General features: G+C 40.5%; 1 protein-coding gene across 2 annotated transcripts in view; it reads left to right on the top strand.

The window, feature by feature from the left end:
* Positions 1 to 24,351, top strand: part of SEMA6A (sema domain, transmembrane domain (TM), and cytoplasmic domain, (semaphorin) 6A) — a 130,876-nt gene that overhangs the window by 32,676 nt on the left and 73,849 nt on the right. The window contains exon 1 of one of the 2 annotated variants that reach the window (XM_011963674.1): positions 5,337 to 5,911. The exons of the other annotated variant lie outside the window; for it this stretch is intronic. The gene's annotated coding sequence lies outside the window, so the exon portion shown is untranslated. Of the gene's footprint in view, positions 1 to 5,336; positions 5,912 to 24,351 lie in introns of those variants that run through there. 2 annotated transcript variants of the gene reach the window in all.

The raw sequence follows: 24,351 nt of genomic DNA, 5'->3' as shown, positions 1-24,351 counted from the left end.
CTGACTTACATAAACACCAGAATATTGATCAGTTATGGTAGCAGACTTTGGTGCACAATTCCCAGTCTGACACATGATTTGGTTAGCAGGTAACAGCTGTAAAGGATATAAGAAATAATTATCTGAGATTTCCTGTGCAAAGTCTTAAAAAAAATTCTACACCAATTTCTGTATCTCGAATGAAGAGGGCATACAAAGACACTCAGTGCCTGATGGTCCCCAGCCTACTGCCCCAGCAGCAGAGACAGAGTCCTCAGATAACAAGGAGAAGAAAATGAATGGGCACTACCAATGCATTTGCCAAGATATGACATGTGCTTCTGCACATGAGACTTCATTACTGGATAAATAAAGCATCTTAAAGAACTCACGTTCTTTTTCTGCCCTAGATACCCATTCATGGGTAAAATGTTACCGAGTCGCTGTTTGTTTGTTTGCTTGTTTCTTTTGAGATAGAGTCCCACTCTGTCGCCCAGGCTGGAGTGCAGTGGCGCGATCTCAGCTCACTGCAACCTCCACCTCCTGGGTTCTAGTGATTCTCCTGCCTCAGCCTTCTGCGTAGCTGGGATTACAGGCGCACACCACCATGCCCAGCTAATTTTTGTATCTTTAGTAAAGATGGGGTTTCGCCATGTTGGCCAGGCTGGTCTCGATCTCCTGATGGGTGATCAGCCCATCTCAGCCTCCCAAAGTGCTAGAATTACAGGTGTGAGCCACTGCACCTGGCCTGCTCTAACTATTAATTAGTGTTTGAACTTGTAATGACAATAATGCAAACTTAGTACTAACAGAATGAACTTGTGTGGGTGACCTCTTAGTATAGGAACATGCACAGTGTTTAACACTTTATTATGTCATGTTAGTATGTGGTTGCTTCCTTTCAGAACATTGCTTTCAAGTGTTATGGAATGTTGGTAAATATGAAAAAAGCAAATAAGAATTTTGGTGATTCTTACTCCTCTTACCTCTAGGATTTCTGAAAATTGACACAGTAGGTTGAGATAAAGATGTGTGGTGTTCATTTGAATCTGCCATATTTTGAATTTAGAATGCACTGGACACATTGATCATCACCAATTAGCATTCTGTGTAGCCAGGCTAGCATGTGGTTCAACTGTTGTGTTCACCGTCTACACCCACACCCATCACCGCTGACCCACATGAATGTTATCAAGCATTTGCAGCCTGAAAAAGACATGATGTAGATTTGAATCCTGTAGTTTCTTCCAAATAGTATCAAGTGGGGCAGAATAATATCCCCTGTAAGTCACTTATGTTGTCATCTTAATATTATCATGATTGTGAATTCTGTTGTCTTGAGATGGATGGAGAACTTTGACATCAGTTCAGTGTTGCTAATGGAAATTATTATTTACACAAGACTTTTCCTGTCTGCGTTCAGCCATGTAGAAATATACTATCATCTTAAGTGCCAAAAGATGCTGATCCGAAGTAGAAGTTTTTGGCAGGTATTGGTGCCAGTCAGATGAGAATAAACTGCCAAGGAAGACACTGGAGTGAAGAAAGATAGTTTGGGCCAAGTTTTTTCCCTCTCTCACTCACTCTTGAAATGAGGTATTTAACATGCGTATACACAACGGCAGTCTATAGGAAATATGAGGGATGCTTGATTACAAGCAAACAGGGACACATGGGGCCAAACTCTGTCCCCAGCCCCTGTCTTGCCATATGATGTTTCCAGTAGAGATTAAAGTGACTTGTGGGAATGATGGAGGGATTCATGCCTTCTAGATTTCACAGTATCAAAGGGACAGGCCTTCCCAGGAGGAACAGCCAGAAACTGAAGCTATAGCCAGAAATCAAGGGATCTTTCGTGAACACCTAAAGCAGGAGTTTATCCAGGTATAGAGACCTCCAAATGGTGGAAGCAATCTACAGGCAGGGGACAGAAAACAGCCTCCATGCTGTGCAAGCAGAAGTTTGTACTGATGGCAGAGCCTAGTTTAGTTTGCATTTACCGTAATTTTTACTCACCTACTTTTAAAGTGGTATTTGAAGTGATGATTGTGAATCAAAGGCATAATAATGCATACTTTTCCTAATTTAAAATATACTGTTTTACTGCTACAGTAACTACATGCCTTGAAAATAATGAGTATTTGAATCCTATCACATTTTTTGGAAAAAGTATCAGACTGAGCATGTAAAGATCAATCGTTTACATAACCAACCAGTGGGAGAAAAGGGGTTTTGTAAGAAGCATGCAGTTTAGCACAAGAAAATAAGAAAAAAAGAACTTGCAATGAAAGGAAAACTAACAGAAAACTGTGAGATGAGAAAATTCCCACGAACGCTTACTCAATAAACGAAAAATTTACTTTAACCAGACAGAAGCAATATCATGCATTCTATATCTCCTGTGAATTGAAGATACACTGGGAAGACAAACTGGCATGACTCGTGACTTAAATAATTAAAATTTTATATAAAAACCAAGAGGTTAACAAAAAGTTCAGGCCAGAAGTAAAATAATAATTAAATGTAAAGGACCCGAACTGCAAAGACCCTGAAAAGTAGTTTCCACCACTGATGGAAATGGTGTTAACCATTCTAGTGGTGAAGATCAAGTTGTTGAAGGAAATCCATCAGTTATTATATATATTTTAGTGTGATTTGAAGGGGATTATAGGGGTAAAATTAAAGAAAGGCTACACACACACACGCAAGCACAGAATTATTAAAATGTATTGTACTAAGGACAAGGTAACCATACTAGAATCTAGGGAGCCATTTCTCAGGAGTACAACCGAAGAAGCAGGATGGAAGCTCTGCACACTGCCCAGTACAGCTGCAGGGGCAAGAGGATTCTTACAAGTCATGACTATCAATGATTTGTTTTGTTCTCAGATTGCAAAACAGGGAAAATGCTTTCATAGCGTGTCACATTATGTGCCTACTCAATAGTCTATAGATCTTTAACAACCTTAGAATTTGGAATATGTGATATATACTTCAGAAGGAAAGCGACAAAAACAAAGATTACAGAATCAACCCCGGATTGCCTCCAACTTTAGGAAGCAGGACCACTGTATAAAGCTCGCCCAGATCGTCACGGCTAAAAGCCTGTTGAGAAAAGTTGTCTAGGGCCAAAGAAATAAATACTATCTAGGCTTCAACTCTAGCATTGCCATTGTGGGGACATTGGGTTGTGGTAGGTAAGAATAGGGTGTAGATGTCTAAGATTATCTTATAGATAATGGAGAAAAATTTGCTTGATTGCAAACACACAGTTGAAAATATTTTCTTAGTTGCTATGAATTACTTCCAATGAAAAATATGCCAACTCCAAGAATTTATTAACAAAAAAGGATATTGGTTTAACAAACAAACAAAGGCAAAGAAGGAAAAGAAAACTCTAGAAAATATATAGGAAACAGAATGGTAACAGGGTGCCCCTGTTGTGGAATAGGCCAGGGATATTGTAGGCTGAAAGGTCCAAGATGATGATGGTGATGGTGACAAGGTGATGGTCAAGCGGGACTTTAGTTTTGTCTAAAATGTTTATTTCATTTATTTATTTTATCACGAAAAGGTTGTCATGTATTATTTGTGTATTTAATATAAGTACACGAAGAGTAGCTACTAAGAAGTACATTCTAACAGATATATAATGAGTTTAAGAACAGATAAAAAAAATCACAAACTTGTTGAAGGGAAAAACACATCTAATTGAAATTCTGTTCCTCTGAACAGAACTATCTTCAGGACATATGTAAAATAATAGTGCTAGAAATACCTTGGAAAACATGGACCTGAAAATAATTCATTATCCCAACACACTGAGGTGGCTCCATGTGTGAGTTTGACATCTCAGGACAGAAGGTGGTGTTGCGTCTTGGCAGTCCAAGTTGAGGACACCCCTGCCCATAAAAAAAAAAAAATGAAATTAAATATTCAGCTATAAATTGTTTTGAGGAAGACAAAATGCTTTTAAAGGATCAACAAATACCTATCATTGCAAAAAAAGCCTGAAACCAATGAGCCCATACAAATGGATAAGAGGCATAATATTCATGTGTAAAGTATTTGGTCCAAGTTTTTTGTTGTTTTGTTTTTGTTTTGTTTTGTTTTTGAGATGGAGTCTTGCTACATAGCCAGGCTGGAGTGCAGTGGTGTGATCTCAGCTCACTGCAACCTGTGCCTCCTGGGTTCAAGCGATTCCCCTCCCTCAGCCTCCCAAGTAGCTGAGATTACAGGCATGCACCACCATCCCAGCTAATTTTTTGTATTTTAGTAAAGACGGGGTTTCACCATGTTGGCCAAGATAGTCTCGATCTCCTGACCTCATGATCCGCCCGCCTCGGCCTCTCAAAGTGCTGGGATTACAGGTGTGAGCCACTGCACCTGGGTCATTCCCTGTTGTCTACATTAATTCTCTGTATTTTCCCCGTATGCTTACTTGTATACCTATATGGTTATTCTCTGTGTATTTCCTGTTTCTTTTCTCTCTTTTTTTCTAAATGTATTGAAATTTCTGAGAAGATGAAAATACCACCTTTATGGCTACTCCTCATGGCAATAAGCATAGTCACCAACATTTATTTAATGTTGACTCTTTGTTCACTTAATGTTTGTGGCAACTCTAAAGGCACAAGTTACTTTATCCCTATTTTGGGGTTGAATCAGTTGAAATTCTGAAGAATAAAGGAATTTCTCTCTAGGTCATGCAACTGGAAACACTGGACTTGAACCCTCAGCATTGATATATCCTAGGGGTTCAAGTTCAGATTAGACTGATGCTAGAATCCCTGACATGACATGGTCTCCACAGACCCCTCACCCCTCAACCAACACTGCTTCACGTGCAGAGCAGGAAGCACCAGGACATCCTTCCTAAGTGGTGTTAAGAACTTGATTTGATGAAATATCTATATGTCTTTGAGTAAGTCATTTAACTTCTCTGGAAGAACAGCTTCTCTACAAACTAACGTCACATCCCTCTTAGTTCACACATCCCAGTTCTAACTTTTCTGTGATTATATTTTATTTTACTGCCCTATTCTCAAGAAATGTATTTATTATGAACACATGCTGCTGTTTCCCTGATGGGTCTATATGTGTGCATGCATGTGTACATGTGTGTGTAATTGTTGCAAACACTTCCCTTCTAACTGCTGTTGGAGCTGCTTCCAGCTAAGTAGGTGTTCCAAATACCAGGCTGCTCTTATTATGGACTTGGTTTAAAGGAACTCCTATTCTTTTTTTCACACATGCTAATACAATGTCCATCTTTCCTTTCCTAATAGCCCATGAGTCTTGAACTTGGAGTCAGCAAAGTGCTGCCTTTGTACAGCACAAAAGAACACCAGTTTTGCTTCTTTTTTTTTTTAAGAAATCACACGAGGCCTGAACAAAAAGCTTTTCGACCATTCAGAGGCTGCTTGCATTGTGCAGCTGTTCCTTGACTGCTGAGAACATCTCCCGCGGACAATGCAGTACCTGAAGGGAACACGGCACATGGAGCTCTTCAGGAGTTGCAGGACCTGGGATTGTTGCCAGTGTCCTCTGTGGAAGATTGGGGTTCTTTTTTCTTGGTCAGACCCTGATAAGCATATTGCAGTTTGTGGCAGTTGTTGTTTTTTGTTGTTTGCCTGCCAGCATTAGTTTCACAATTTTATTGCAATGATGCCTTCCCAACATGCTGGCACGTAGGGGATTTTTTCTTTCCTGTTTTGCTCCCACCTCCGTGAAATGTACAGTGAGACTTTGATTGGTCATAGTCCACTCACAGTTCGCAATGCATTACTGTGTGGACTGAGTTCCCATGACTCTGGCTCCCCAGGACAATGTCTCTTTCTTCACCAAGCTGATGGTAAATATCTGGTTAGCTTCATCTATTTAAAACCAGCCAAGCAGGAATCCTAGTGCTGGAGAGAGGATTCTTTTGTTTGTTTGTAAGTAAACAATGGACTCAGCTCTTCCTAACTAAAATTAAATTCCAATCACTCTTAAAATAATACCAGAAGGCTAATCCAATTCCAACAGGGGGAGGGAATGGGGTTGAGGGTGGCGGTGGGCAGTTGATAATGGCAAATTTACTGATGCTGGCTGCTGCTTCACCTCTGTGCCCAACATCTGTTTTCATGACTGATGATTCTAAGAACTTTCCTATGCAAAGGAAATTGTTACGTTACTTGTAGGTAGAAAAAACTGGGTGAACTAAAAGCCATGTGGGCTTTTATCTGAAACCATTTCCTTTTGAGTCAATAGGATCGAGTTGATTGAGTTATTTGGGGGTTGGTATTTAATTTTTTAAGCATTTTTTAAAATGCCTAAAAACTAAAAGGCTATGCAAAATGACCAGCATATCTTATTGTTTTAGAATGGCATAGAAGACTTCTGCTTTAAGCAGTCTCAGTATATGAAAATCTGAATTGTTGAAAAGAGAGTAGGTGTAATCTGTTTTACCAAATCATTTATAATAGCAGTCTCTGGAGCAGAAGCTCCACACCTGCAGTTGTAACATGACCTATTTAATAACTGGACATTTGTTGAAAGGTGCTGCCTCTTTCAACATCCCCCTTAGCTCAGTCTTAGCCCTGTTTTTCAGGGTGTGTCAGGACCCCATGGAATTAGTAGGACATCAATTATAAATGGTGATTCTTTGTAGGTGCCCTTGAACCTCAGCTGATAGGATAGGATAGTTAGCGTAACTGTGATATTACCTTGCTCACAGTTTCTAATCATTCAGACTCCAAAGATCACATACGTATTAGAAACTCCTGCTGCTTACTCATACATACATGCTTACTGCAGCCTCCTCATGCCACCATGCATTTTGCCTATCACTGCAGTTTCTATTTATTTCCACCCAAATCCTTTCTGTCCTCTTCCCCTAACCAGCTGCAAACACATCTTTGTGTTGTGCAGGACTTGCAGTTCTTCATCTCACTTTCTACCCAGCTTCCCTGTTTCTCCCGCAGGTCAGTGACCTTATTAGTTGGTCTAACTTTGGCCTCCCCATTTGGGTAAAACTCCCTCCATCATCACTCCACTTCCTTCTCCTTCCGGGCTTTTCTGCTGCTTGCTCCTCTCACTGAGCTAGCAGCAATCCATTGCCAGGCTACCCTCCTTCCTTCCTTCAGGCCATCCTAGTCACTACTCCCAACACAATATTTGTGTATTTCCTGCAACAGGATATATATTTGTATTATGCTAAATGCTTTTCTCCCCCAGGCTGAGAGGCCTGATTTATGTATATGCAAGGATGAGTGAGCATCTTTCTGACATTTAAAATGCTACAAAACCTAAAATTTGAATTTCTTCAGGTACTCTTTCTGAAAGAGTTACTTGTCTGGTCAGATTTCTGTAGTCATTCTAGACGGCCCTTCTGCAGAAAAGTATAAAGTCTTCATCTGTTCATTCATTCATTCAGTAATAACGTGCCCGATCCTGGGCTAAGCAGTGGGTGTCCATTGAAAAAGGGACATGATCCAAGGACTCAAGGAACTCACAGCCTAGTGGAGACAAAAGATCAACCATCCAGTAAACATACAAGCTCATTTCCCACTACAGCTCATGGTTACTAGCGTGAAAGGAGAGAATGGGGCGCATTGAAAAGAGTGGTGTGGTGAGGAGGGGCTGTCAGGAACCCACATAGATGATGGTTTGGTCAGAGAAGCTCTGTCCTAGGTGGTAAAATTTAAGCTAAGACCTGAAGGTGGAGAAGCCAGCCAGAAGCAGTGAGGGGAGGACTTCATTAGGGAGAAGGAGCAGAGGGCGCTCCAGGATGTTTGAGGACTCAAGAGAGAGGCTGGAATGTGGTGGAGAAGGAGGCATGAGCTCTCCAGAGCTGAGCATCAGAGCTGTGAGCCATGTAGATGTGGAGTATCCGTGTTGTTACAAGTGCAGTGGGAAGCATTGAAGGTGAGTGACATGGTCTGATTTATGCTGCACACATGTGAATTTCAGCAAAACAAAATGGTGGCAGCAAAGACAGGGAAGGGAAGGAATTCTAGCTAAATTTAGGAAGAATCAATAAGACTTGCTGAGATAAAGCCATAGGATCCAGTAGATAGTCTGATGGCCTTTTTTGAGAGTAGTTTTGGTGAAGTTACAGAAGGAAGATAAAAGATAGTTTTAGAATGACGAAGAGGTTAGGAAGTAAACGTAGGTTGTGCTTACCTTTGCAAGGTGTTTAGCAATGAAGGAAAGGACTTTGCCTTCAAGAGAAGAAAAGGTGGAGAGAAAGGTTCACTTGGAATAGGGAGATAGGCATATTTAGGGAGTATCAGTGAATTGGGAGAGAATGAAACTACCAGAGAAAGGGCATAGAGATGGCTGCCTTGTGGAGGCCGGAGAGAATGAATTCCCAGCACAGGTGAAGGAGGGGCAGCCGTGGACCTAAGTGGAGACTGACTGGAGGGAGTGAAGCCTGGAGGTGTGAGGGATGAAAGGTGAGGGCTGGTGGCTCAAGACCTTTGTTTGTCCCCTGGTAAGATCCAGGCCTCTGCTTAAAGAGCAAAATAAATTTTGAAGAGAGCAGTAGGGCTTGGCATCCTAAGCTGCCTCAGGATACTGAGAGGGGCTGCTTTGCAGCAAGAGAAAGGCTGATGAGCAGTTAGCAGCTTTGCTAAATTTGTTTCACAGTCCTTCCAAACAGCTACATACTGTACAGTTTTTCTCTGACAGTGCTGCCTCACTCAAGAGAAAAGTATGCTGATATACTTTAGAAAGATTTTCAATAAAAAGGGCTCTCTAAATAACTTTTAGTTTAACCAGGAAGTCATTCAGCCAGAACCCCCTTCCCCCAAGTATTCCAGTTAGTCAAAGTTTTACCGAAACATGTCAGCACTGAAAAATGCAGAAGGCAGCTAAGTAGGTCTGACTAAAAAGGCGTAAGAAATCCCACATCTGTGCACAGAGCAGCAGTGTCGAGTCTCTTCAACTGTTAGGCATTTCAAACCTGCAATCTCCAATGCACCACTAGTGGGGGAAAAAAAAAAAAGGAAAAACAAAGAAGGAAATCTATGACATACAGTAGAAAGCCCACTCAGAGGGTTCCAGGGTACATGTGTGTATTTAGTTGTACAGAGCATTTTGAAATGTTAACTTAGCAATTAACTCATAGCTTTGCATAGTTTGAATTAACAGTAAAAGATCAAAAGACCAAAACTTTACCAAATAGTTGCATGATAGGATTTCTTTTCAAACAATCCTGTAAGAATTTCTGCCATGCCTACACAGGGCCAAGTTAAGATGTGTTTGAGAGCTCTTGGAAGAGGGGGTGGAGAAACCTGATCCTGCACTTTGTAAATTATAAACTGTTTACACCTGTCATCTCCGTCTGGGTTCCTGTTAATGATACTTTAACAATTGGCTAAGTGTGACAAAATGCTAAGAGCCGGCTCTTTCAGAGCAACCACATCCAGAGGGATTGTTACTAATGTCCACTGGAGTTTGAGAGAAGAATAACAAAGCACCGTGACATACAGAGGCCCTTTTTTTTTTCTTTTCCAGTACCGATATGTCTTTACTGATTCATTGATTTTCCTAGGGAAAAGAGAAGGGAAGGGGAAAGAGTCAGCATGTGCTATAAGATGGTTAGAAAATGGGAAAGGGCGTGTCCGGTACAGCAAAATCAACAATCACATAAACATACCCCAATGATGGGGTCACCAAAGCCCAAAGGGTCTCAATCTCCAGGAGTTCAGGACTAGGGGGAAGGGATCAGGAAAAGAACAGGCAGGTTACAGGCTACCCTCTCTCCTTCCCCGTAAATTCAAGATTTCACACAAAGCTTTGGTTTCTAGCAGTAAACGTGGAGTTACATTTGTCTGTCTCCTATTAAACAGCCTTATGACCACTTTGACATAAGTTTCTTGCACCTGCATAAAAGTTTCTGAGTGACTTGGATATACATTCATATTCCCTTGTTGGCCGCCTGACCCCACTTTCTATACCGAAGACCCCCAGTTGCTTCTTTCAATTTTAGGATTAAAGATTAAGTAGGCTTGATCCATCCAAAATACAGCAGTGTCTTAAGTGTTTGGCATAAATCACATCAAGAAATGGTGTTGACTTAGGAGGTTGAGAATGTTAGAAATGCTTGTTCCTCGGTGCCACGAAGAAATAGCATTCAAACATAAATTTAAATTTGCAGCAAGGCAATTTTTACTTCTATAGAAGGGTGTGACTCGTGAATGGAGTAATGGTGAGAGCACACCACTTGAACAAGGGAGGGAAGGGGTTCTTACTCCTGATGCAGGTGGTCCCTACTGCTGTGTCTTTCCCTTATTGGCTAGGGTTGGACTGCACAGTCTAAGCTAATTCCCATTGGCTATTTTAAAGAGAGCAGGGGTAGGAACCAGAGTGGTGGTGTGAGTGGTTTGGTGGGAAGGACGATTAGGAACAAGTAACTAACGGTGACTTACGTTAGAGTAGGTGACCAGGGGTGACTCAGGTCAAAGCAGGTGACCAGGATGAGTCAGGACAGAGCAGGTGACCAGGGGAACAGATGTGAACTACTGATTAAAACTGGTGGAAAAGGTTGTTTACTGAAACTAGAAGCAAGGGGGCGAAGAGAACCAGGGTATTAAACTTTAAAATGGAGAATCAAAGAGTAAGAGGACTGAACACACTGACATACTGATTCTTTGAAGAGAAACTTGGGGATCACTATATCTAACAGGAGCAAGGGATGGAGGACGCCTAGCTGCAGAATGTTACACAAGGACTTTCACCACCAGATTTTGAGTGTTTTTAGGAAGGTCCTGGGAAATGTCTCCAGTTGACCAGGAGGGCCTTTCCACAAGGTAGACTGGACCTGGGCATAACATCCAGAGCGACCTAAGTGCCTCAGAGACACTGCACTGCAGGTCCTACAATTCCCCAAAACTGGAGGGACCAATCTGCAACGTGTAGCATTTACTTTGTGTTTAGTCATTGAGTCATGTCCATCTGACCTGCAGAACTGTGGTGGGGATTGTGCTTTTTAAAAAAACTTTACTGACCCCTTTTCTCTACTCTGGATCCTCCCAATCCCCACCGCCTCCCCCAACCCCACACTCAACTCTAGTATAATGCCCTCCACGTAGATTAATTGGCACTTATTAAATGTTTAGTGAATGTAAGATGAGGGAAATGACTATGATCAGAGGGGCAATACACATAGCAGTTAAGAATGTGAGCTTCGGAGCCAGTTTGTCCCAGGTTCAAATCCCTGTTCCCAACTTACTAGTTAGCATGTGACCTTGGGAAGTCTCCTCATCTGTAAAATGGGGATAATAATGGCATATATCTCAAGCTATTGTGAGGATTAAATGAGTCATTACACATCAAGAGCTAGATCTGTGTCTGACATATGGTAAACACACAATAAAATATTACTTTGCAAAAATAAATTCCTCTTGGGCAGAGAGAGCTTGTTTGAAAACATACCACCTAAAGGAAAGGCAAGCATGTATTTTTGGTCACTGACTAAGAAAGGTAATGCAGCTTCTGGATTTTCATTAGCCTGTTTTTAAAGGTAAAAATGTTAGATAAATGTGGGGTTTTACCCATCAGAAGTCCAAACAGTTTTAAATAAAACTATACACAATTTTATCTTAAAAGCACCCATAAACCCAATATGAGTCTGCTTTAAAAATAAGCCTCTAAAGTATTTTTTTTCTCTTAAAAAAAGCTTACCAGATGCTGTTTCATTTTGGAAACAAATTCACATCTGGGATGCCAAATTTCAATCTTAATATGGTATGGAACAGCTGAGTTATAATTTTTTAACCTCCCAGAACACACAGACCTCTGATGGGAACATGGGAAAGGACATTTATCTTTTCAGCTGCATTAATATGAAATCTGTAATATTTTAGCGAGCTAAAAGAAAATACATACTAAAAATTAAGACCATGTGTAACAGGGAGTGCCTACGTAACTACAAGACTGGAATTTGCACAATTACTCTCTGTACAGATTATAATGTCTTTTACTAATTACTGGAAGCAATAGTGCCTTTTTATGTTGGAATGAAAGTAATGTAAACACTGGTCATTTTCTCTTATAAGATATTTAACATTTACAACATTTAGTTCAAATGAGTATATCTTCAAGGATATTGAATCATAGCCACTTTCTGAAAACCAAATACAACTCTGAAAGGAAAGAGGGAAATGTTGATTATAAAATCGCTCAATTAATGCCTAGTTTTTGTTGTTGTTGTTATTTTTATTTTTTCCTCTACTTTTATTTTAGGTTCTGAGGGTACATGTGCAGGTTTGTTACATGGGTAAATTGTGTGTCATTGAGGCTTGGTATGTGAACGATCCTGTCACCCAGGTCGTGAGCATAGTACCCAATAGCTAGCCTTCCAACCTGTGCTCCCTCCCCCAACCCGCCCTCAGGCAGCCCCCGGTGTTTATTGTTTCCATCTTTGTGTCCATGTGTACTCAGTGTTTAGCTCCTGCTTATAAGTGAGAACACGCAATATTTGGTCTGTTCCTGTGTTAGTTTGCCTTCAGCTAATGCCTAGTTTTAGACCATAAAACAGCTCTTTTTTTCTCTCTCTCTTTCTTTTTTGAAACAGTGTGGATTTATGGAAATCCTTCATGGGTTTAGAACCATTGAGAACTGAGTTTTAATCCTGCTTCTGATGTTCTCCAGCTGCGTGGTCTTCTTTTTTCCCTCCTTTACTATTATTTTAAATTGGCACATAAAAATTGTACAAATTTATGGGATACTGTGTGAAATTTTAATACATGCATACAATGTGTAAGGATCAAATCAGGGTAATTAGCATATCCATCACCTCAAACATTTATTATGTTTTTGTGTTAGGAACATTCAAAATCTGTTCTTCTAGCTGTTTGAAAATATACAATAGGTTGCTGTTGTTCCTTATGGTCACCCTACAGTGCTATAGAACACTAGGATTAATTCCTCCCATCTAGCTGTACTTTTGTATCTGTTAACCAGCCTCTGGCAAGCCCTCCTTCCCATCCTTCCTCACCTCTAGTAATTCAACACTCTCTTATAGCGGTGTCTCAAAATACTAAAATAACTGGTTGGAATATAAAATATGTGGTTAATCCCTATTCACACTAAACAGACTTTATTCACACTGGCCAGATTCTTTTTGGGTGTTTGTGTTTTGTTTTCCTGCATGAGGTTAATACCACCCTTAGAGACTGTCTGAATGTCCACCCAGTGCCAGCAGAGCCTTGGCTTATTATTATGCCAGTTTCACAACTAGAATCCATTAGTTAGTTTAACATGGTCAGAGAAAAACTCATTTGTCTTTTTCATGTGTTTCACAGTCAAAGTGACACAGGGTCAGGCATTATCTGCTGGAAGGGAACGGTGAAATGAAAGTCCCAGGGTACAGCCATTCACAGCGGTAGAACGGATTATTATCAGGCTGGATATAATTATAGAGCCACAGCAGTCCCCCACAATACACTGGCTATCTGCCTAGCACAAAGGTTTAGATCCCTAATTTGTTGCAGGCTAGAATATCTATGAAGTAGCCATGTATTTTTGTGTACCATCAATCACAACTTAGATAGGCAACTGCCGCTGTTTGCATTTTGGAGGCTTGGCGGCTGTTAAGCTTCTGCCTGGTTTTCAGACAGGAAGATAGGATACAGGGCTGCAGAAAGGCTTTTAGTGGCAGGATGATGATGACACCTCTCCCAGGGTCCAATCGCAAGCTCATTAGCTGAGTGGCTATTTGAGCCTAGTCAGTTTCAATACATACAAAGTCATCTGTTTCATTAAGTTAATTTACCTGAGCTGGCTCTCCTGACAATCAACTGCTTCTGCAGTATCAGCTTGATATTGTAAAGGCAAATGAGGATGGGGCTGGGCAGGGGTCATTGGTCAGCGAGGTACTGGAGTCTGTGGGATTGTACTTCCCTTTAACTGGGCACTTTCAGAAATCCGCATTATATTTGTAAGCAAGAAACCTGGCTAGAAGTTTACTAAGGCTTGCTATTTGCTTTTAGTTTTAATGAATGAAATTGGGAAATGAGAAGCAAATCGGGTACTATATTAATAATTTAAGAATATTTTGCCAATTGTTAAGGAAGTAAAGAAAGGAAAAGGAAGCAAAAGAAAAGACTACACATTTGTTGGTTAGTTATTTAAGCTCTACTGTTCCTGGAGAGTTCTAAATTGCTTTACAACTAGATTCACTTAAATGATATGACCTAAAGGAAATTCTATCTGCAACTTGTATCTTGCAAAAGTTGTTAATTAAGGAAAAACCTGTATTGTTTTCCTTCCTTCGTTTAGCTCTCTAATTCGCATCTTTGTTCCTCTTTTAATATGCATTTGCTTTATGCTTTTTAGAGTTGAGTGTTATTAAAAGAGTAACACCTGAGTTGGACTTCTGCCTGTAGATTAGTTGGAAGCTGTTAAAATTTAATCTTATCCAAGGTTTTGTGCATCACAGGGTTGACTTTTAACTGAAAGTCGTTACTAACTGTTACGTTATACTGTTAACTCTGACTACGAAGACTAATAATTAGACTCATTAGAACCAACCGGTTTGACAAGAAAAAAATAAAATAATTGTTGAACCACAAAGAATATGTTAGAAAAACATTTGTATAAATTTGAGTTTAAATGTACATGTTACTAACTTCTTTCTGCTAGCACACAGGACATCAGCTCTTAGGAAGAAGGTGGAAAAGAATTTCTTCTTCAACCTCACTTATACTTTCAACTTTTCATGGCTTATTGGGTATAAAAGATCATTGTTTTGAAAGTGCTTATGTGAGAAATACTTCCGTGCAAGTAGAAAAAAGCCCATGTATTTCCTTGTGTTGAAGCATTAGGAATAGTTTATTTTATTTAGCAAGGCCCAAATCCATTTGTTTAATTTGGCAATATTCGTCTTTTGGCCATGTTTAATTTTCTTTTTCCAACATTTTGAAAGATCCAACTCTATCCATTTTTTAGGGCAGAAATATTCAATTGCTTCTTTTTTTTTTAGTTCGGATAAAAAATGTATAATGTTAAGTATGACTGTGAAGAATTAACTTCTGTTTGAATTGATGTTTTGTTGGAGCATTAAGTAACAGTTTAAACTTTATTGTCAGGAGTAGACAAAATAAATATCATCATCTTTTCACACCCAGGAGATTCTGGGCCAGCTATATCTTTCTCAGTTCTTATTTCATTGTCCATATAATTGAATAAAATATCTACTCTAATGTAATTAAGGTCACGGATTTAATAATACAGAACTTGGGGAATGCAAAATTTACTTTTCTCAAGATAACAGTTTCTTCCTCATGCTGGGCATTATATGCACTTAAGCTATGCCCTCAGCAATGTAACTAGGTCAGGGATTTCATAGAATGTGAGTGTTGTGTTACTGTAAGAATACCAGCGTCTTACATTTCATGTATATTTCAAGACCTGTATTTGCAAGTAGAAAGGCAAATGCTGTGTGTCAGTCTGATGTGGGTTACCTGGGCGTGTATATATAATAGGATTTCTGAGGCTAACTAGCACTAAGACCTTTAAAAAGAAAGCCTAGTGCAATCTAGAGTAACTTTTCCAAGGGCATCAGTTCATTATAAAGTGAGCTAAATAAGTAATACAAGCCGCCTGGAAAAATTAAAACTTAAAATCTATAGCGTTTTTCTTTCTTATACGACGTATGTGTTAGCACTTTATTTTGCAGCTTTTTATTCGTATACCTGTCTACTCCATAATTTGTAAATCCTCTGAGGACAGGGATTGTATGTTAGATTATTCATTCATTAATCCGTTTGTTTACCAATCAAACATTCATTTGCCCTTGCCAAGTCCACTGACTAATGGTGTGGATAGATTAGTAAACAAATAATGTCAATTTGATGGTTCTGATACAGCTCACTCAAGTATTTTCAAGGAAAAAAGAGAGAGATTAGTGGTTAGTTGTCAGTGGGAATCAGGGGAGACTTCACAGAGAAGGTGATGTTTGAAGAGTGTCTTAAGAGAAGGGTAGAAATTCACAAGGCAGAAACGGGAAAGGACAGAAAAGTGGAGTGGGGATGGGGTTGTTAATAGAAAAATGATTTAAAAGAAAAACCATAGTCATGGGAAGAGTTGTGCAAGACACAAAGGATAAAAGAGGGGAGAAAAAAAAGGCACAGGAAGATCCAATAAGAGCCATCCCTCCAAAGCCCTCACCCACCAACCCAATTCAATCGGAGAGTGAAAAATTCTTAAAACTTTCTGGTTAGGGGCAGTTTATTGAAATTCTGGTACATATTCTTAACCTAGGGCAGCTGGTTGCTAGGTGAAAAGATTCCAGAGAGGTTTTTAAGTGCTATTTCCTCCAACCAACCTTCATCTTTGTACTGACCACAGCACCTGAAACAGTTCCTTGCTCATAAATGTAGACAATAAATGCTTAATTTAAATTGCTGAGAGTAAATAGAAGTAAAACGGCCCTACCCTTTAAGGTGTTTGTAATGCAGTTGGGAAGAGAACTATAAGCCAAGTAGATAATGACTTAACACCAATGACTATAGGCTATTCCTCCTTTTCACATTGGCACGGTACTGAAAAATATACCCTCCTTTTCCCAAAGGAATAATTTAAGTTTCCACAAAATTTTGGTTAAACACTAAACTGCAGTTACCATCTTCTAAGAAATACAGACAGCTCCAGTGCAAGACACAGAAGGCTGTGGGTAGGAAGTTTTGAGGACGGGGGAAATTGGAGCTACAGTAAGAAAATGTTTTCAGGAAACAAGTGATGGTGCATAGGTATAGGAAACAAGTATACAAAATTCACAATGCTGAAAGGTGAGGATACTTTGAGTTTCCCAGTGCCAACCCCAGGGATACAGGGAACTGAGAAGAAAATGGAAGCTTACCTTAATTAAATCACTCTTCATGGGCCAGGAGCTTTTTATCCTAATAATAGCTCTATGAAGGGAAAGCATCATTATCCCACTTTAGAGCAGAGAAACCTGAGCCTTGCACAGATTAAATAACCCAAGGCCACTTGACCACTAATGGAAGGACTAGAGTGGAAGCCCATTAGAATATAAGCTCCATGAAAGCAGAGACCTCTTCTGTTCATTGATAATACTCAGTGCTGGGAGCTTGCCTGGCACACAGTAGGTGCTCAATAAATATTTTCTTAAACAACCCAGACTTCAAAGGCCATGTTTACAAAGTGATCAGGGTTGAATTAGTCACAGATAAGATAAACTTTTGTCCTTGCTCCAGGAATAAAGAATTGTCTAGATAGGCAAATGGGCAGACATGCAAAATAAATATCAAACTAATGGCAAAAACAAGATAAGAAAAATGAAGAGTTCAGAGATGCTATTGCCTAGATCTTTACGTAAAATACTTGCGCTAGTAGAAAAATGGTTTCCTTGTTTCCTTGTCATTCACCCAATAGCTATAACACAGCATAGAGCATCTGATCCTAACCCCTAAAGAATAAACTCTAAAAATTGTGTGTGTGTGTGTGTGTGTGTATACATACCCATGTAATTATACACACATTCTATAGGAGGTTAGGAACCTGTGAAAATAAATGGTTATGTTGAAAGATGTCTTTAACCCTAAGTGTAGCATTTGCTAGTGGAAACTCTGTAATTACTGTTATGTTTTTGGTGGTGACTGTTCATGATTTTTTTAAAGGTCTGACAGCTGCCCTCTTGATATTTATGTGTTTCTGGCTAGGGAACCTAAGATTCACAACTCTGAGCTTGTAATAGGAAAAGAAGACAATACAAATAACATGAAAAGGAGTATGAACTGGGTATCGTCAGAGAGACAAATCATGTATTCCATGCTGCTTTAATTGGAAAGCAATTCTTTCATGGGGTTACTTTCCCTTCAGCTGCGATAATTAAGTCTGGACTGACACTGGTGACCAGCTACTGATGCTAAATCGTCAGTTACTAACAATGCAGCAATCAGTAATCAAAATTTATAATATTTCCCAGGTTACCAGGGCACAGTTGGAGAGAAAAGTGGGTTTGATAAGACTGAGAGATAGGCTTCCTCATGCAGTATTCACAGAGCTTCTTCTCCACAGCATCTGGGTGGGATAATTAGGTCTGCTTTATTTCAACCCTGTCATAAAAGAAAACATACCTATTGTCTGTGTTTGCATTAGAAATACTTTGCACGCCCCATGCTGGAAAAGAAGTTTCTGTATGGCTCCCTGTAATTTTTAATGGATTAAATTATATTTTGTAAGTGGGTTGGCATGAGGGTAGGTGGGCATGAAATAAACTTAGATATTTTTAAAGCCACTCCATGCAGCTGGCACAAGTAAAGGTCTTTGAATCATGGTTAATTATCTCGGGCCGTGGCTGAAGGCATTGAAATGGAAGGGATTAAGATTGTAATGTGGATGCCATTTGTATTTGTATCAGCGGCTCCCATACTTGTCTACTCACTAGAATCACCTGGGGGTCTACTAAAATTTTCACAGCCCAGGTCGCACCCAAGCCACTTACGTCACAATCTCTGGGTATGGAACACAGGCATCTTTAATTTTTGAAGCTCTCTAGGTGATTCCAGTGTGCAGTCAAGTTTGGAAAGCACTGGTTTATACTTACAATTTTATATGTACTTTTGCATGTGGTTATGGATAGAGCAGCACGTACTGGTGGAGTGAGGCAAGAGAACATGCACACTCCTATGGGTGCCACTTGCCTCCAAGGTTCAAGCTGGAGTCCAGTTTGGAATCCGAAACTGCTGTGTAGGCTGGGTGCAGTGGCTCATGCATGTAATCCCAACACTTTGGGAGACTGAGGCGGGTGGATCATTTGAGCCCAGGAGTTCAAGACCAGCCTGGGCAACATGATGAAATCCGTCTCTACAAAAAATACAAAAATTAGCTGGGCACGGTGGCACGTGCCTGTAGTCTCAGCTACTCGGGAGGCTGAGGCAGGAGAATTGCTTGAACCTGGGAGGTGGAAGTTGCAGTGAGCAGAGATTGCATCACTGCATTCCAACGTGGGCAACAGAGCAAGACCCTGTCTCAAAAAGAAAAGAAACTGCTGTCTCCCACCCCAGTAAAACCTTAAACCCCAAGAGAAAAAGCATAATGTGACCCACCCGGTGAGAAAAGCAACCTCAAAGTGGTCAAAATAGACTCAGCTCTGAGGCGAAGAAGAACCAAAAAAGGAGGAAACATGCCTTTGCTCCTTTCTTAGCGCTTAGCTCAGTGTTGAATAAACGAATTAAAAGAGAAAAGAGGAGGCGGTCATGTGCAGCTCACCTCCCAGAAAGGGTACTGGGATGGGATGGAGGAAACTTTCATTGATCACATCCCTGCACAGTGGGCACCTCTCCACCTTGCCCTCCTCGCTCTCCTGATAAAGTCTTTTTTTCTCTCTAGTTTAGTCAATCTCCTGTCTTCTCTGGGAGCAGTCATTCTGAGATGGTCTAAGATGACTGTCCCAGAGGAGGACACTCATTCAGCTTTTAAAATGTCAGGTGTCCTTTGGGGATGCTTCAAAAGCAGCATTTGGGCTTCCTTTGCCGTGGGAAGTGAACAGGAAGAAAGGCCAGTGAAGCCAGAGAACATGGGGGCAGCCCAGAAATCAACATGCAGATAGAGAAGCAGGGAAAAAAAAGGTTCCCATGCGCAGTACTGGAATCCCACTTATAGAAAATAAAATAAAAAATATGAAGGTTATTTGCTTTGAGCCCATCTGATTCTTTTTGTTAGACTTCATTGCGTTCTGAATTTCTGAGTTTGCTACATTTTTATTTGAAAGCTAATAAATTAGACAGCCATTCATATGGCACGCAGGCGGGTTTACAGTGCTGTGTAAACCACCAGCCGCCATATACATCCATCTGCGTCACAGATCAACTAGAATTATCACTACTGACACCACAATGCCTATAAATTCCCTCACCCGCATCCTGTATTCCAGAATATTACTATTGGCTGACCATACTGGGAAGAGATGGGATCCTGGGAAAAATCCTTTTTTCTTTCTAGTTTAGTGGGAACTGGCAGGTTATCAGTAGGTCTAAGCTCCAGGTTTGTCTCTAGAGACAAAGAGTTTAAAAAATAGTAACTAGTTTTATTTTGTTCTAAAAAAGAAACACATGCACAAGAAAAATATTGTCAATAAAACATAAAAGCGTACAACATAAAAAGTGAGTTTCTTACCCAAATCTGACCTCCTAGTCTTCCTCCCTCAGAGACACTGTTACTAGTTGCTTATGTATGAGAACTGCAATATTCACAACACTTTAAAAAATCAATCAGTCTTGGCTTGTATTTCAAGTTTCATTAACAAAAATAACCCCCTTTACAATCACTGGGGTACTCAATGCACTGATATTTAAAAACATCCAAAGCTATTTGGATCAAAATCAACAAATATTTAATAAGTACCTTCAATGTGCACAATGTTGTCTAAGCAAGCCATTTCTAGTAAGGATTTTACACATACATGTTTCATACTTTTTTTCTGGTGAATAATCAACGAATCTAAAGTTATGTTACTGGAAGGGCAGTCAGTCAATCTTTGTTTTAAATGTTTTTCTCAGAAACAAAAATGATCTATTTATCTCCCTAACCCCTCTAACTTCTCAGGCTTTCACACATTCTCTCATTTGAGCTCGGTTTTAAGCCGAGACATCTGGGTAGATGGTATGTTCTGGCCAGAGTACTCTCTCTCATACCTTCTCCAGATGGATTGGCTCAAGGATCTAATATTCCCAAAAGAAATAAAACATCCCCCAAGTTGCCGTTGAGGAAGAGCTGCAGTGCTTTCTATTCTAAACACACATGTATTGTAGGATGAGAGACGGTCATGACAGAGCCAATATCCCCACCCACAACTTGTCTGCAGAGGGGGAGACTTCCACAGTCTGTAGCCCACTGCAGGATACTAGGCTGACTGCACAGCTGAGAGCCCCGTTACCCCTCAGACTCCAGCCAGCTACATCTGTATGTCTTCTCTCCAGCTGGCTGGCCCAGCTGTTCTGGTGTCAAAGAAAGTTATGAGTCACTGGGAAGGGCTTTGAGACAAGAGTAGAGTTAAACCATCTCCTGGGGTCTGTGTGTCATTGGCAAGCGAGCCTTAGTAACAAGCCAGTGCTTGACATTCCCAGGAAGGCCATACAACCAGAGCTTCACTTTGTGTTCCACACTCAAGACCTCTGGGCTTTGTAGAGTGAAAAAGAGCTGGAGCTGTATAGATGCTGGATGTCCTCACCCCTAGAGGCTTTCTGTCATTGCCCATGATGTTCATTAGGTTCTTGCCATCTGTCTCCTTGCAAATGCTTTTGGCTGTAGACCTATATCCTATACAATCTGGTCAAACTAGGAGACAATGAATGAGGATTGCCCAAAGCCTGAGGACTTTCTTTTGGTCTTTTGATTCCAGGGACATTATTACAACAACAGAGCCCTGGGAGCAGCTGCCAGCAAGAGTTTGAGTCCACAGCAGGATCCTTCTGGACCATCTGTGGCTTCCTGCTCTGAACAGTACTTCCTCACTATGTGGGAAGAAAGACTTGTCAGAGGATCCAAGAACCATAGGCAGTCAGGTTCTCCATGGGGACCCTAAACGTTGTCTGGTCCAGCCCTGCAACCTATGTCTAAATTCCCAGAGAGTATTCCTTCTGCCCTAGCACTCATCTGGCCTCTCCATCCCCTTAGGTAGGCTAGTCCATGTGTGTGTTACGGGGCTGCTAGAAAGTTCTTCCCTATTTTGAGCAGAAATCACCTTTACGGTTACTACCCATTGATCTTAGGTCTACCCTCACAACTGTCCTCTAGGTTTCTCTTCAGATATCTGAAAATGCCAGTCTCTGCCCCTTGCATCTCCCCTTTTCCTTGTTTTAGTACTGATTTTTCAGAAATTGTCCTGATACTCTTTTTTTAGAGCTTCATTCACTATTTAATGAATGTTTGTTAAGAGTTTACTGTACATTAGACTTTGTTCTTGAATGGGAGGTATACAGTGATTAATAAGACAAATTTACCCACACAGAGCTTACATTCTAGTGGAGGGGAGGAACAGACAAAAGCAAGTAATACTATAAATGTGAAAATATCAACTGGGAACAAATCCATTGCAGAAATGTAGAATGAAGTGATGAAAAAAAAAGCACTGATTTGCTTTGGGGGCTCAGGGAAGGCCTGTCTGAGGAAGTGACATTTTATGATCTTGGAAGAAAGATCATTCCAAGGTGAGAGGGCAGAAAGTCCATGAGGCAGGAATGAGAGCTTGTGCATTTGAGGAAAGCAAGGCACAGGGGTTGGAACAGAGTGGGAAATTGTGGAATGGAACATGATGGGGTCAACCAGTTGGGTGGTGCCTTTTGTGCCCAGAACAGAGGGTTTTAATTTTGTTGTTAATACGTTAAGAAACCACTGGAAGGTTTTATGGAAGGGAGGACATAACATGATCTATGTTTCTAAAAGACCATTGGTTGCTGTGTGGAGATTAAATTGAAGGAGAGCCAAGTGGAAGTAGAAAGATTAAGTAGATAGCTATTGTCATAATGAGGCAGGAGCCAAGGTTAGGTTAGATTAAGAGGATTGTAGATAGAACGTAGGGAAGTGGGCAGATTTGGCATGTGCTTTGGAAATAGAATTCATACTTGGATATTATGTCTCTTGGTCCTCTTCACTCACAGTGTTTAATGTAAGTATGTATTATATGTATAATGTGTGTGTGTGCACGCGTGTACACACAGCATCGTTTTAGCCGCTTATGTATAGTCTGCAGTGGTCTGGAGACTCCCCAAGGGCAGAACCCATGGTTGAGACCATGCCCCCAATATCCGCACTGTTTCCGCACAGTGCCTTGCTTGCATGTATTAGAAACAGCCATTTCTAAAGTGACTGAATTCGATGAGTAAATGAACGAGTAAAGGAAAATTACTAACAAAAGCAGTTTCTGGGTTTAATTGAACAGTGAAAGGAACATCCTTTCAATGCCTACACACTTGTATGATATTTTCTCACATCTCATATTCTTGCTTGTACCTCCCCAGACACTAAAAAGGTAACCTGTGATGTACAAAAGCAGTGTTCCTTTGGAATAGAGTTACTTTCAAAAAACTGGAAAAATTGTTGATAACGACTCCTCAAATGTACCTTTTGTGTGAGAATGGAGGAGGTGTCCTTAGCTCCCTTACTTTCAAATGGTGGAGCCGTGTCCCAGCTTGGGGAATCTTGCAAGATTGGAGCTCCACACAGTACTTTGCTCTCTCCTCATTGAGGATTCTGGAGGACACTCAACCTTTCTTTCATGCCTTAGTGCTGCTGCAAAGAGCTGATTAAATAGATATGTGAAGAACACATCTGCCTATTCTTGCATAACACTTTAGAATGACTTTTTTTTTTTTTTAACTCTTTGGAGAGATGAAGACTATGTTAACCAAATATGAAAAATATTGTGTTTGAGAAGAAAATTATTCTGACTTGGTCTTTTAGTTATTCAAAGTGAACCTGGGGAATCTCCTCTTTGAAAGACGTTCATGTGTTATTCCTCTCCATGTGTTCCATAGCTGTGTCTTTTCCTTCTCACTGCTCAGACCTTGAAATCCTTACCAGTGAAAGCCCGGGTGACGCAGGTGGACCTCTGTGCTTCCCCCTAACCAGGACTAAGTAGCTTCTAGAGATGTTTATCCATTTTCCGTGCCTCCATTTCCTCCCACAGAAAGGCAAGCACACACGTGCAGGGATCCTTGTGCTATGCTAGAGTGACACACCTGGGCGTGCCTGCAAGGCTGGGTGTGTGTCTCACACTCACTTTCTCTCTGATTTATCCGCTCTCTTTTGTCTGATCTCAGCACTTGAGTTTGGTTTCTTCTTGTCACACTCAAGCTTATTGGATAATTTCACTTTTCCTCCTTATTCTGGTCTGGCAGAGATGGTAATTATAGTGATTGCTGTGCTATTAATTATGGGAATGGTGATTTTAAAATTTGATTTAGGGGTTAATTGGTGATATTCATGTGCTGTCTTCCCTCCTGATAATTGGATTGCAGTAATTAACCTCATATCCAAGTTATCTGCTATTAACCATTTGCTTCCATTTTATTTCAGACTTAAAATTGATTACATTGTTGTCTGACGCCCAGTGTCCACTTTGGGAGAAAGAAAGGTGAGGGACAGCGAGTGGAGGGCACCTCAGAGAGGAATGGGAGAGAGTCTGTCTTCCTTTTCTACCACCCCTACCTGTTGTTCAAGATAACAGTTGTCCTCCCCAAATATTCCAGAAATCCAAATTCTTCATTTTATTATCTAGTCCCTAAATTTCTGAGGTTATTTATCAAAAGAAAGTTACAGGTATTTGAAAATTAAAGGCAGGTACATGTAACAAAGCAGAGGGCAGATACTGCCAGCTGACAATTGCTTCCGATGCCAGGGATTGGAAAATGCCATGAC

This window comes from Colobus angolensis, unplaced genomic scaffold (assembly GCF_000951035.1).
Source record: "Colobus angolensis palliatus isolate OR3802 unplaced genomic scaffold, Cang.pa_1.0 Scaffold62, whole genome shotgun sequence".
Lineage (NCBI taxonomy): Eukaryota > Metazoa > Chordata > Mammalia > Primates > Cercopithecidae > Colobus > Colobus angolensis.
Note: the sequence above shows the minus strand (reverse complement) of the source record. Positions and strands in the feature narration are given on the sequence as shown.